General features: G+C 42.7%; 1 long non-coding RNA gene across 1 annotated transcript in view; it reads right to left on the minus strand.

The window, feature by feature from the left end:
• Positions 1 to 4,363, minus strand: part of LOC139752889 (uncharacterized) — a 374,147-nt gene extending 369,784 nt beyond the window's left edge. Inside the window, exon 1 of the long non-coding RNA XR_011713612.1 lies at positions 3,891 to 4,363. This is a non-coding gene — a long non-coding RNA (uncharacterized lncRNA). The remainder of the gene's footprint in view (positions 1 to 3,890) is intronic.
• Between the last annotated feature and the right edge of the window lie 11,284 nt (positions 4,364 to 15,647).

The following is a 15,647-nucleotide window of genomic DNA, read 5'->3' on the forward strand; positions in this document are numbered from 1 at the left end:
GGGTGGTGCATGGCTCGGGCCAAGGAGGAGGTGGGGGTGAGGTGATAGACAGGAGTGTCTATCATGGTACCCAGCCAGTTGCTCAGATAATGTCAGATCATTAACCACATCCTGCGACCCACCTGAAGGGGCTGCCTGCCTCTTGGTTTCTTACACTTCCTCTGCACAATAGTCCTGTCTTGTCAACACCCTCGCAATTTCCTTACGAACACGTGTTACACCTTAACTAAACTTGTTGCCTTACATTACCCCTGTTATAAGGTCCATTACACTATCATTTTCCTTAAATTCTATAATAATCCTTCAAGTGCTTTGTCGCGAACACATCACAGCCCATCCTCACCATTCGTGAGAGCGCTGTACACTGCACCGTCATGAAACACCCACTAGATTCCATATACCGAGGCGATTAATATCACAGAACATCGAACAATCGTTTGAGAAACAAACACTGCAATTCATGGGTCACTGGTAAGTGCAGTGGAGTTGAAAACGAGGGAAATTGGTTTAGAATGTTTGAAGACCGCATTAAGCGTTCATCAATCCCCAACAACAAAGCACTTAAAGATTATTATGACCACATTCGTTGAGTAAACTGTCATAAACAGGAAAGTGGAATCCATAAATACTTCGTCGTAGTTTTCTCGTGCTTTTTTCTCATCTAAGACTTTGAGGAATGTCATTCCAAAACACAACTTGCATCTTAAACCTCAGATTTCCAAGTCTATTAGCCTTCGAAACTGGCAGTTAACAACTCTAGCAGTAGTTCGTATAATCTGATAATCTCACATGGTAAACACTTCTCTACAGCATACCTGTCTGGCCAGGATGATCACAGCGTACCCGTCTAGTTAGGGGCACATCATCTACACAGTTCATCGGTCTGGTTAAGGTGACCACTTCCCTAAAGAGCACAGCACCTGTCTGGATAGTGTGACTAATGCTCCGCAGTGCACCTGTCTGGCTAGTGTGACTAATGCTCCGCAGTGCACCTGTCTGGCTAGTGTGACTAATGCTCCGCAGTGCACCTGTCTGGCTAGTGTGACTACTCCAAAGTGCACCTGTCTGGCTAAAGTGACTAATACTAAACAGTGCACCTGTCTGGCTAAGGTGACTACGACTCCACTGTGAACCTGTCTGGCTAGGGAGGCCACTTCTCCACAGCGCATCTGTCTGGCTAAGCTGACTACTACTTCACAGTGCACCAGTCTGGCTATGGAGTCCACTTCATACACTTCATAGTGCACCTGTCTAGTTTGGGGTACCACTTTACAATGCACCTGTCTGGCTAGGAAGACCACTTCACAATGCCACTTTCACACCCTCTCCCACACTCAAAAACCAGCTTCTACAGTTTCTTTTTTGAATCTGCCACCGGTGCAATGTCATCAGGAAACAGCAACTGACTCACCTTCCAGGCTCCCCTAACCCCAGCAGAATTCAGACCTGCACCATCTCTCTCCCCAAGACTCTTGCCTTCACCTTCCTCACTAGCTCATCATCGAATAGTTTAAACATCCTCAGTGACATCACTCACCCTTTCCGTAGACCCATTTTCAACTGTGAATACTCACACCTCTCTTTCCTACTCGCAAACATGCCCTTCCTTTCTCGATTAAAAACTCTCCGCTTCCAGTATCTTTCCTCCCACCATTTATTCCAAATATGGCTTGTCTTGTCTAGCACTATCTGGCAGTCAGGGGAACTAAAATAGTCAAATAGAAACATCTGTAAATATGTACTTAAACCAAGTCTAGTATAAACATCGTCAGTCAATAATTATCTAATTTCGTCAAAATATTAACATCAGTCATACTAATAAACAAAAGCTAATTACTCGGGAAAGTTACATTTAACAAACATTATAATCTCTCAGCTGCTGGCATATGCGTGGTCGGGATACAACATACGTAAGCCGAGGACAAAAGTCCATCCTCACTCTGCCTCCATACAAACTCTGGGTAATGGCAACTTATGGTTTAGGTTATGACCAGTTCGCTGTGCACACCTAAAGTCGTGCGGAGGGCCGATCTACCTCATCTTTCATATCAAACTACATGTGGCGATCGTAAATGCATCAAGGGAAACTGTGGGCTTAATTGATATACGTAATATACTCTTGATTACAAATAGCTAGGGAATCCTATGAAAACTTCATAGTACTAATACAATGATATATTTCAACCATCATTTCGGCTACTAAGTAAGGTTTCTATAGGTTCTGTTGATTACAAATGCCTTACCCATTCTTCCACACTTATTCCCACATTACCCATTATATACATAACCATTATCGCCTTATATGATATCGTTCAGTGAAACAATGACCCCAGAATCATGCCCCCCACACCTGTTATTGCATCATTTAGCCACTAAACTACCAATGCAGAAGAAAGTCAATCATCATCCTGTTAACCCAGCAACGCGAGCTCTGATGTTGAACAGCCGGTCACTGTTGCTGTGTAAATCCTTCCAGACGAAAAACTATGTTGTAAAAAGCTGATACAATCAACTGCATTTGCTGTAATGAAACATCATCTGCTGCTAGGATAAAGCAAGCTAACGAAGGTATATGGTTAACCAGTTGTTATGGAAGTAGTAAACAATTTTCCTCCCCAGAACGTGTTGTTACAAGCCTCCTGCCATTGACTACGTCACGGAGTCCACTCGAGGTGAAATAATATACGAAAATAATATGAAATCGAGCGCTTTTTTTTTTCACCTTCATATAAACAATCCATAACTTAATCTAACACCTTAATTCGTATTTTCCACAGCAATAGTAACGAGTGTTCTTCAACCTACATTGGTAAATAATTACCTTAATAATTATGTTTAGACTCGACTTAGTAGGCAAGCGTATGATCAACTCAGAACCAGTATAATGGCGCTTGGCGTCAGATCACCATTTCAAACAGGCTGTGAACTGATGCTGTGTTATTAGCCAATAACAGCCTATGTCCTTGAATCATATGTTTCCTTAAGATCAGATCACCAGTTAAGATGTAGCCTTCAAACATGTGCTATCGTAAATTTCATTCATTTCTAACTACCCAAGCACCAATTACCTCTATAATGGCTCCTGCCACCCAAGACTGCACTATTTCCAGTGGCAGGGAAATGCAGACTCCTTTGAGAGTGGAAAATTCCCTAACGAGACTATTTCCAGAGATACAGCATCTCGCCAAAATGTGATTTTACTCGCAGTGCAACCTCGAGCTGACGGAGTCCGGTAACACCTATTTTCGTAAATGAAGTACTATCTAAAACTATATCATTCTAGTGCTTCCATTATGGTCACGAATTAAGCATGGCGTTGTTTCCCCCACACTCAAGTTGGCTCATGCTTAACCGTAAAATACAATTATCAGAAAGAAAACCAACCACCCGTCAGAAATGATTTTAACACGATTATCGAGGATATGAACCATGGACACAGCACATTCCCACACCACTTATATCCTCCTCTTCCACTTTGACCTGCACCCTTTAAAATCATGCACGAGGGTACAGTGTACCGCAGGACGCACGAGAATAACGTACAAGAAAATGATAAAAGACAAAGCGAAGGCGAGAAATTAAAATCGACCAACATAAATTAGTTATCATTAGCAACAGTGTCTTCCACTTATAGCGATTACTATAATGAATGTCGTATTAGGATCGATGATAAGGTTCGGTTAGGCTGACCCAGCTTGTAAATGTGTCTTCCTTTCGTAAAACCGTAAGTGAATAAGACACCAAAGGCGACATCACCTCGAGACCTCAAATACAATGAATGTAAATGCTGCCGATGCCCCGCATTCGCTACGTCACGCTATAACTACCCAAAATATGACATGATCATCATTTCGAGTTTCAAAATATAATAATCTAATACTGATACTTACCTAGATCGTCTGGCTTCAGTCGCCCGCTAAGATGATCACAATCTTGGCGATTTTCCATCGTTGTAATGATCGCTAACCACTCACACACTTCAGGTCGCTCACCTCGCTTACGTTCGGCTGTTACGTGAAAACCATTTCCCCGCGATTCACTTCCAAAATAACACTTTAGTTTCTAATCTTTCCAGCAATAAGCCAAAAGAAAAAAAGAGTCAAAACAAACCTTGTTCACGATTCGTATTCACTTAAGCAACACAGAAAAAAAAGAAATATCCAATCCGTCCATATGTAAGGAGAAAATATCCAATCCGTCCGTACGTAAAAAAAAGAAATCCAATCCGTCCGTATGTACGTCGCTTTCGTGTAGACGCAACACAACACTAGAGTATCTGGTTAATCCTTACGTCCGTCCAGGACGGATACACGCAACACAGAGAACGAAACACAAGAAGACACACCCGGTTCGTCCTGTTGTCCATCCGGCTATGGACTGCACACACACACACCACAGATGACCAGCCCTCTGTGCTTCAGCAAGCCACGCCCCGTAGTTTGAAGAGCAGTTTGATAGTTTGTAAACAATGCTTTTGGACGCTCCTCCTTCTTCTAGCGACCTTCAGTTTTCATTACGGGATGGAAGCAATTACTTAAACACATCAGTAGTTGAAGATCCTCTGATAAATGACAGAAGATTTAAATTCTATAAAAAAAAATAGTTTGGTACATCCGATCACCATTACAATATCAATACTGACAGTATGCTTGGTAATGTCAGTATTGTGTGTTAGTGTGATCGCTCCCGCTAATTCTTATTCAAAATATGGAAAATGAGGACAACTCTTGTATTGTAGTTATTCTGGTAACTCCGTGTATAAAGCAATCAATTGTGGCAATAAAGCTACTCCAAGTTTGCTATATATTACGACTATGTTTATGTCTCACGTGACTGTGGCAACACTGATGAGGAGAATGACAACAAGCGAGCAGTACTTAGTCACGCCATAGGCCCCGCCCACATACGCAAGCCTGGATTTCATCACAATGTTTGGAAATCCAACATTACGATTTTATCTGTATTGACGATACATCATCAGTACGACGCACACACCCTCAGTAATACAGACATTGCAGAACCAAAATATTGACTGTATTACTGAATGTGTGTACCCTACACAAGTTCATACACGCTCACGATAGAATGTGTTCGAACTCCTGCAATACACGTTGTCCATAGAATGTATTCGAACATCAGCAATACACGCTCTCGATAGATTGTATTCAAACACCTCCAATACACGTTCTCGATAGATTGTATTCATACACCTGCAATACACGTTCTCGACACAATGCATTCGCACATCTGCAATACACGCTATCGATAGATTGTATTCGAACACCGGTAATACACGCTCTCGATAAAATGTATCCAAACACATGTAATACACGCTCTCGATAGAATGTATTCAAACTCTGCAATACACTCTCTCGAAAGATTGTATTCAAACACCTGCAATACACGCTTTCGATAGAATGTATTCGAACATCTCCAATACACGCTCTGGATAGAATGTATTCAAATATGCAATACACGCTATCGATAGAATGTATTTAAAAACTTACAGTACATGGTCTCGAAAGAATGTATTCGAACACCTGCAATACACCCTCTCAATAGATTGTATTCAAACACATGCAATACACGCTTTCGATAGAATGTATTCAAAGACCTGCAATACATTTTCTCGATAGAATGTATCTAAACACTTGCAATACATGTTCTCGATAGAATGTGTTCGAACACCTGCAATACATGCTCTCGATAAAATGTATTCAAACACCTGCAATATGTATTGTACTGCGATGCATCATTATTATGCAAGACTCACTTGAACGGCTGTACTTATAGTAAAACAAGGTATGTTCCCGGATGGGTCCAATGAATTTCGAAATCTTAATGGTCAATACATTAATTTTCATCACTGCTCAGGGGTCTGAAGGTTTTATTATCGTGCTCTGGCAACCTACCGATCCACATTGCGTCCCATTTCGTGTATAAAATGATACGCGCAAGAAACAGTTGTCAGTATCACTTGCACGGCTATATATATATATATATATATACATATATATATATATATATATATATATATATATATATATATATATATATATATATATATATCGTATTTCCATTATTATCATTAAGAAGTTTGAATCATCTGTGGCAAGTTGGCTAATAGTAACGAGGCCACTTTAACTATGTTCGGTCAGCGAGGCAGCCCTGCTCTCTCACACGCACACAGTGAAGCCGGTAACACGGCTCTTAAGTACTCGCAAAGAAACAGGCTGAGCACTTTTCTAGCTCAGCATGATGTAAGTGTAAATGTAAAGAAAAAGAAAATAAGTTACCGAAATCAAATAACTGATGAATTATATGTGTAATTCATTATCACCCGGTCATAAAACTTGGCTTTGACGTAACCTAACCTAATGATGTACCGGGCAAACCATTTGCTAAAGTTTAAGAAATATATATATACACGTGTACACACACACACACACACACACACACACACATATATATATATATATATATATATATATATATATATATATATATATATATATATATAATATATATATATATATATATATATATATATATATATATATATATATATATATATATATATATCAAACATTGTCCCCTTAGCTCATGGTGGTGCTTCCTGCACAGTTTTTATCCCACTCCATTATATCCTGCATCCAAAATCAATGAACCTCGACTGTACGATGTACACTGGCGAGAGAGAGAGAGAGAGTGTACTAACATTTCACATTACAAGATGATATTACCAGAGACGCATTGAGAGCAAGGGGTCAGAATACGACCAAGAGCAAATCAGATCAGTGTGAGTATAAGTCTATCATCCATCTATAGCCAGACCTTTAAAAGAATGTCATGTTACGTGACGTCACTTTCTTGTAAATCTATAAATAAATGTGACAGCAAAGACAACACTAACCCAAACTTCCTAATAATGTTAACTGACACTCGATACCTTCGCTGCGTCAGTATGATTACCAAAGATATGACCTGACCCCCCATCATTTAATGTTTAAAAAAGTAAATAATAATACATTACTGGTACTTACTTTGATCGCCTGGCTTCAGTCACCCGTGAAGATGATCGCAGACTTAACGATTTTTCAACATTTTCAGAATTTTCAATAATCTCAAGCCACATTTACCACCTCTGCTCTGTGGTCGGCTGATATGAAGCAACGCTTTCCCGCGATTCGCTCATTAAACAACACCTTAGTTTCCAGTCTTTCCAGATGAAAATAAGTGTGTCAGGGTAGCACTTGTTCACACAAATCATGCTCGGGTAAAATGCGAAAAAAAAGCACACATTCACTCTTCACTTATCTATGTTCCCTTCGGGTAAACACAGCGCAACACAGGTGAACTATGTCGTCAATCCTTAGGTCCTGTTCGGATGTCCGTAATACAATAAACTCAACACATGTAGTCCATATCTATCCGTGTCCCGTTCGAATAAACACACAACGCAACACAAGAGAACGCATCTTAAATCAATCCTTACGTCCAGTTCTGTTAATACGCAACACTATGAACAAAACACAAGAGGACGGATGTGATCCACCCTCTCATCTGTCTGCTTCTAGAAGTCGTGAGGGAGGGAGGGCAGCTGTGAGAGATACACACCACAGCTGACCAATCCGCTACGCCCGTCCCGTCATGACCGGCAGTTCGAAGAGCCATTCGGTAGTTTGTAAGCAATGTGTTTGACGTTCTACCTTTGAATTCAGTTTTCTATACGGAGCTTTAGCAACTACTGAAACAAACTGATAGTTAAAGATTCTATAATATAATAGAAACTTCATAATGATTTTTTTATATATATTTAGGTGCGGCTTAGCCTGTCTTTTTAACATCTCGGAGTTACACTTCAGGAAAATACACGTATAAGTTCATACGTGCTCTCGAGTGTGGGTATTCAAACACGGGCTAGATAGACTGTAATACGATTACTCACAAAAAACACAATTCAACATGGTATGAGAGGCACCTTCCCGAACTGGGCCGATAAGTTAATGATCGATATGACACATATTGTTCTCGTGATATAGGTAAATGTGAAACAGATTTCCTGATGATCATGACAGCTCCGCTTTAAAGTTACTCCCACTAAAATACAAAATAAGTATTACATTTATTGTGGCAAATGACGGGAAATGTTGCAAGCAATCGGTACATTACAGTATTATGAAAGCAGGGTTACCAGTGTGAGGCCAGACCAGTGCCGATTTCCAGACGTTACCACAACAACCTCAAACGTTCATAAAGCATCAGCGAAGCTAAAATCTCAGACCATTGTTTTCCATTAAGCTGGCTGGTTGGTGGTGTGGGCTTTAGCCCTACTAACCGCCAGGGTCAGTAAGGCCGTCAACGTAAGCTACATCCACCAAGAACACCTTCTTCAGGTGTTAAAAGATAATTCTATGACCACATACACTCTCACTACGCATGTGGCCCATGATTAAGCCGTGATAACATAGCGATGGACCTAACCACTAACAATATGTGAGGCAATGCATCTCGGGGCCTGTGGAGTATTGGAAAATTGCTTGAAACCGGTACACACTTCTGACGTGGGAAAAGCACGGAAATTTATATATAAATATCGTGACACAGGTGAGATGGCCCGTATGGTATTCATATCACCATTGTCAAGGACAGACAAGCACTTAAGCAGATGGGTTAGGAGGCTGTGCATATATCTAAAAGAACGATGAATAGATAAAGATACAGATACAGAACAGATGATGAAACTAACCTAGATAATAGTTCCCCCAAGCTTTTGGACCCAATGTCCATTATTATATGTAGAGATCCTACGCTCCTGTACTAAGCAAAGTGGTTCAATCAATATAAGCTTTAAACTGTTGTTTTGCCTTGTATCTTGTGAGGGAAAGGGTGTATGAGAGGTTAAGCAGACATGTATGCTGTTATAGACCGATATAGGATAACAGAAATTATAGTGAATGTACTCATAGAAAACAGGATATTATCTTATCTGGATTCACACACGGGTCCTCAACTGCTCGACTGATGCTGAGGGGTACTGCTCCCTCACTGCCTACCCACCTCCACACACACACTCCCACCTCTCCATCCAATATCCCCCCAACCACCACCCCATCCGCGACAACCATCACCACGCCTTCCTTCCCAGGCTAGCACACCCTACTTTACCCCCACCAAGCCCTCCCTCCCTGACCACACACTCTCCCTCACCATCACCGCCACGCCCTCCCTCCCTGGCCGCCACACTCTCCCCCTCACCACCACCACCACGCCCAACAAACCCTGACCGCCACACACCCTCCCCACAACCATCGCCACGTCCATCCCACCCTGGCTTCCACACCTTCCCTCACCACAACCACCACCACAACCGGGTTGCGGTAAGTCGTATGATTACTTATCTGGTTATTCCCCATCTCCACGAACCCCCCATACTGCCGGCACAGCCTTCCTGCCGTATAATGAAATATTCCTCACCTCAGCAGCCAGCAATTTCCATCGCGCCAAAGGGAAAAGATGGACCATTGGCAGACGTGCATGTGGGAGGGTGAGACATCATTGTGTCTGAGAACTTCCACGCCGTGTCTATGGACCGGAGGACGGGCAGACGAAGAGAAAGTAGCGCCTTTTTATAACATAGGAAATGGACCTCACTTCGAGTACAGGATACGTTGAGTCGTCCATTTTAATTGGAATTAAAAATGCAACCCCTATATAGTACCTAATATGTTGAGAGGTCCATTATAATTGGCAGTGGATATGTAACTCCTATACAGTACCTAATATGGTGGAAGGTCCATTTTCCATTTACGATCAACTTATGAACAAAATAAAACATTTTGATGTTTTATGTACGTCTACTGTACGTGCTAATTCATGTATGCTGAGTATCGTATGCTAGTCCTGTGCAGCTATCATTGTACAACTACTACAGACTGTGCATGCCAGATCCCACCATATGTCAACCTGTATCTTACAAAATAGAAAATTGTACAATACGAATGTAGAGATCACAGTACATACACCACATCCACATTGGAAGAGCTAAGCTCGTGTGGAGGAAGGGGCCCATTTTCAATAAAATGAGGCCTCCATTTTCAATTATGGGAAATTAATTCTTGGATCCGTATCCAGTAGGAACAAGTAAGAACACGTTGTGGGTAACGCGCGAGATCGAAACGAAAAATAAATCTCATTTTCCTCTAAAAAATGGAGAGTGTAGAGTTTGTGGTTGTCCTTCAATGGTTATTCACTTATTTGTGGTGCAATTATGGAGATGTAATTTTACGCTCGTAGGATCCCAAATCTCGAGCTTTCTTTACTGTCATACAACCTTATCAAACCTCTGTCTGCTGTGCTGTCTATGCTGACCACATCATAGACTGTCCATACCTTGCTCAGGTCTCTGTCTCTGTGCGTGCGCATGATTCTGTACTTCTGTACGCATTTACGCGCATCTTCGTGTACAGTTACATGCGCGTTTACATAACTAATTCATCTTGCTTCATAATTTGTTTCCGGACATACACTCAGCGCATTATCGATGTGTAGGAGAAAGTCCGCTTCTTTTAGATTGTATTCACGAAGGATCCATCTCTATACACGTTCAAGATAATGATCTGCATATAGGCACTTAATTTCATTACATTTATCACCAGTAAATGACAGGGATGAACAAACTAGGAAAAAAAATCCAACCTGGTCCAATCCCATACGTTATGGTGATTATAGATTTGAGGATGTACGGAGACAGACTGAAGGACAATGACGCTCATACCGCCCACCGATAGGGCGGGGAAACGGAGGCAAAAATTTCCCGCGGGTCCGGAAGATGAAAAAAATGAAATAATGACAAAATGCACGACCAAACAAGAGAAAAGGCAAATGGTATGAATTTCAGTTTTCATTCATTTTTCCAGATTTCCCCCTCACGGGGGCTCCTCCAACCCCCATCTCCTGGGTGTTCCTGAGGCCCATGATATACCAACCCTCCTCCAGGCCCCAGGTCAGCTCTCAGCGGCCCTGTTGACGCCTAGAGTGGTGTCAATTATGTCCTGCCACCACCTTCCCCCACCCCTCACGTCCTCGCTGGCTCGACAACAAACGTACTCAGCTTCCTCCCTCGATCGCCGTCGAGAAAAGCGATATTTCATCAACAATGGAAAACATGTGAGAGATCGAGGCCAATTGGAGGGATTGATTCTGGCGAGATTATCTGGAGTGTTATGTAGTTGCTATTGTTTACCCTCGTAGTTTGTTAATCTTGAAGTTGTGTTCCTCACACATTTCATATTGTTTACCCTCGTACTTTGTCAATAATGAGGTTGTGTTCCTCACACATTTCGTATTTAGTCTCGTTCTATTTTTCTTCATGGCTCCAGTTGTACAAGGAATAGATGACAAGGGTTCCCAGGCTCTTGACCTTGACATGCCTCCTGTGGGTATGGCTGGGGTATCTGTGTCCGAGATCTATTTGATACACACACTCTCGCCTGCCACGCAGGGGTCCTGGGTTCGAGCCTGGCTATTGGAAGTTTGTACGATGATATATATATATATATATATATATATATATATACATATCAGTGTTTGATGAGGTACTTGACAGCACAGATATGCACGTTGCTGACAGTGTGTGGTTGATGCCATACACATAATCCCCTACCGCTGAGGAGGGCGGTTCGAACAGATCGCCTAAGGTGTTCATGGATGCACGTCTTGAGGTGTGGCTTCGTCTCGCCAGTACACAAAACATGTAGAGAACTGAGGACTGCACCTCTGCTGGCATAACATCCTTGAATTTGCGAGATGAGTTGTGTCCTATTTCTTGCTTTAAAAGCTACTGCAATATCAGTATATGGCTAAAACTCACGCCACAAAACAGTCAGGTTCTTAAAGCATGGAATAGCTATGACGTAAAATCTTGGTTTACGACCATCCCACTCGAGGAAAGCATCAATGGTATGATGACGTCCAATTCAGCAATATAAACATAGTTCATGGGTTAGGCAAGATTCAGCTCGAGGAATTGATATCTTTGTTATCCACTGACTGTCTCTATTGTTCACGGTCTCTGCATTTAGGCAGTGGTAAGTACTACCTCTAAATTGAACGACCTTATGGAAGAAAATGAATATTGATCAAGAAAAACGACTTCTTTTCGATGCCTCCATAAAACATTTCCTTCTCCTACCAACCCTTTCGTTCTTTATTTTTTCCTGTAAGTACAAACGAAGTTTGGAGATTACCACTAGAGATTGGGTTGGAATATGACATATGGTAAGAGTGAAAGAAATTAGGAGATTGGACGAGGAATGCAAGGTTTCATGGAAGGTAATGCCTACCTATGTAGTGTGTGGCATGCGGAAGGTGGGATGTGGACGTATGAGAGAGGGCGTAGTGAGTGGTGGGAAGAGCAAATCGATTTGCTAGTGAAAGACACCAACGTTTATCAACCTCTTGCTTCACCAGTCCACCTAATTTCCGTGCTACGAGGAGTGAAGCAGGAGAGATGAATGTAGGTGTCATTATTGATAAAGCTATCAAGGATAGTCATGGTTCCGTCGATCAAAATATCAAGAAAACGTGTAGATTAAGCAGGAACAATACTTTGTTGGCCAAATAAGGATCTTAGAAATATCGAGAAACATGGAGGTTAACGGGGCAACACTGATGAATTTAGCATAGTGGCACTTTTATGGCTTCCCAGAGTCGCAGGGACCCATGGCTTACGCGCGCGCTTGTGTGTGTGTGTGTGTGTGTGTGTGTGTGTGTGAGATGTTGGCGTTCAGCCACAGCCTGCATTCTGCCAACAAGAGGAAACCTTGGTGCTTGAAGATACATCCTCACTCACCACGGGTCATCATCCCGTCGCTCGTAGGTAATGCAGGAACCTGACGTCATTACAAGAGTTTAGTATCCAGGTAAAGACAGTCATCTGCTGGTGCCTTTTCCCTGACGTCTGAGATATGTGGCCTTTTGAGTCTTGATTGAAAGCAGCGGTTTGACAAGTCCGTATGTCCCACGTCTGATTTGAAGTCAAGCTTTAAGAACTCTTTTAGCTTTAAGGACCGTTCACTGAACGAAAGAAATGAATGAACAACTCATGAAATTCTGAAAATTGATGGGGGTGAAGGTCTGAGAACAAGATAAAAAAAATTGCCTTATACTACGCGCGATCTCACTTAGGAAGTGAAGCATAAAGGTGAATGAGTGTTGCTAAGCGGTGTTTCAATTTGTTGCACTCCCAGTGTTACGCTTCTCTGATACCTCGCATATACCTTTCGCTTGAAGACTTTCCCATAAGATCTGCGTTGCATTACAGTGGAAGAGAGCCTCTGTTCTCGCTTATTGTTCGTCCTTGCGTAATCACTGGGTTCGATTGGCTAGTTGGGTCTTTTGTCTTTAGGCCGATCGGCTGGCTGACATGGGTCATGAGTGCCGTCAGTGTCAAGGTATAACAACCAATCGAAATCTCTCTCATAAACACATTTTTCCATGTGTTTGGGATCATTCTCAGACCATACACGCTCTCACTGTGTGTGTGATGAGCCTTGAAGGTGGATTAACGTTAATCAGCTTGTGGGGCTACATCCTGCGTATCTGATGCCGGCATTGCTTTTCTAATGTCGCCCCCGCCGTCTGGGTCAGGTCTGTGAGCCATACCACCGCGCCAGAGGGTCATGTTCGAGGGGCTGCGCCGTCGTACTCAAGGGTCGTACTGTCGTGTTCGAGGGTCGCATTGTCGTCCTCGAGGGTCGCATTGTCGTCCACGAGGGTCTCGCCATGGGTCGTAACGTCATGCCTAACAAATAAACTCCACACACAAGAGAGAGAGGGAGAGATAGTAAAAGATAGAGATAGATAGATAGATAGATAGATAGAGAGAGAGAGAGAGAGAGAGAGAGAGAGAGAGAGAGAGAGAGAGAGAGAGAGAGAGAGAGAGAGAGAGAGAGGTGGGGAACAACGAGTGTCAAACTCCCTCCCTAAACGGAACGGAGAAGCGAATAAAACTATCGGTCATTACACGATGCGTCTGGTCTCATTGCGAGGATGCGCCCTCCTCAAAGGAGAGAAGAGAAGTGAAGATGCTGAGGAGGAAGGACAGATAACGAGGCCAATTCTTGAAAATCCAAAAAGAATAAAAAAAAGGATCAGTTTGCGAAAGAGGAAGGAATGTGGGAGAGGAGAAATTCTGGAAGAGCAGGAAGGTAGAAACAAGAATAGATAAAGGAGAAATATAGATGAAGTGGGAGGGAGGATATGATGGTAAAAATGGGACAGAAAAAAGAAGGTTGATAAAGAAGGACAGCATAGACACAAAGAATACATGATAGGAGCTAAAGTCTTAAAGAAAGAAAAAAAAAAAACAGAGGAAAACAAAGCCAAAAGGGAAAAAAAAGCAAAAAGTTGAAGGGCAAGATTTGGGAAGAAGGAAAACATTGGAAATGGAGGGAAGAGAAAAATATCAAAAATACATATTAAAGTATCGAGGCATTCAACGAAAAGCGAGAGTGGAATAAAAGAATATCACAAGAAAATAGACTGTACGGAGAGAGAGAGAGAGAGAGAGAGAGAGAGAGAGAGAGAGAGAGAGAGAGAATATTTTCCATTCATGCGGCCAAGTGGTGGTGTTGGCGCTGACCTGACCTGACCTGCTGCACGCACAGCCCTATCATGTCGGGGGAGGGAGGCCACAAGGGGCCACAACCAGCTACAGTTCCCAGGTTCGTATCTCTACCTTTCGATATTCCCTGGCACTAACCTCAGAGGGTCTATCATAGGAGAACGTGAGGACTTAAGACACATCGAGAAGAACCACCACAAAGTCGAAACAAAGATAGAGATTAGAATTCAAAGATTAATTTTGTCTTCGTTACATTATCGTTTCAGTAATCCTTTTCAGTGGAATCGAACAAGGTTCATTTAGGCACATGAGGACGGTATAGCCTGTTCGATCCCCCTACAGCATGACAGTGTCATGACACACATGTTAGACCGTCGTGTTCCGACGGGGAAGAATGGTTAGGTTAGGTTGTTGGAGGGTTGTGGTTGTGACTCTGAGAATAGTTTGTCTGGGTGTTTAAGGGAGAAATTTGGTTGTTGTTGTTGTTGTTGTTGTTGTTGTTGTTGTTGTTGGGATGGATGTGATGGTGGCAGGGGGAGATTGTGGTGTTGGTTGAAGAAGATTGAGTTGGTGGATGCAGTTGTGGCTGGGAAGGGTTATGGCTGTGGCTGGAGAGGTTTGTGGTGTGGTTGAGGAAGGTTGTGTTGGTGGATGAGAAGGGTTGTGGTGGTAGACTACGAGAACTGTGGCTGTGGATGGGGAAGGTTGTGGTGGTGGCTGTGGAGGGTTGCGGTGGTGGATGAGGAGGGTTGTGGTGGTGGATGAGGAGGGTTGTGTTGGTGGATGAGGAGGGTTGTGGTGGTAGATTACGAGGACTGTGGCTGTGGATGGGGAAGGTTGTGGTGGTGGATGAGGAGGGTTGTGGTGGTAAATTAAGAGGATTGTGGTGTGGCTGTGGAAGGTTGTGGTGGTGGCTGGGGAAGGTTGTGGTGGTGGCTGGGGAAGGTTGTGGTGGTGGATGAGGAGGGGGTGTGGTGACGCTTATGTATACACTTGTGGCGGCGATGGTGGGTGGGAGGTG

This window comes from Panulirus ornatus, chromosome 2 (assembly GCF_036320965.1).
Source record: "Panulirus ornatus isolate Po-2019 chromosome 2, ASM3632096v1, whole genome shotgun sequence".
Classification (NCBI taxonomy): Eukaryota; Metazoa; Arthropoda; class Malacostraca; order Decapoda; family Palinuridae; genus Panulirus; species Panulirus ornatus.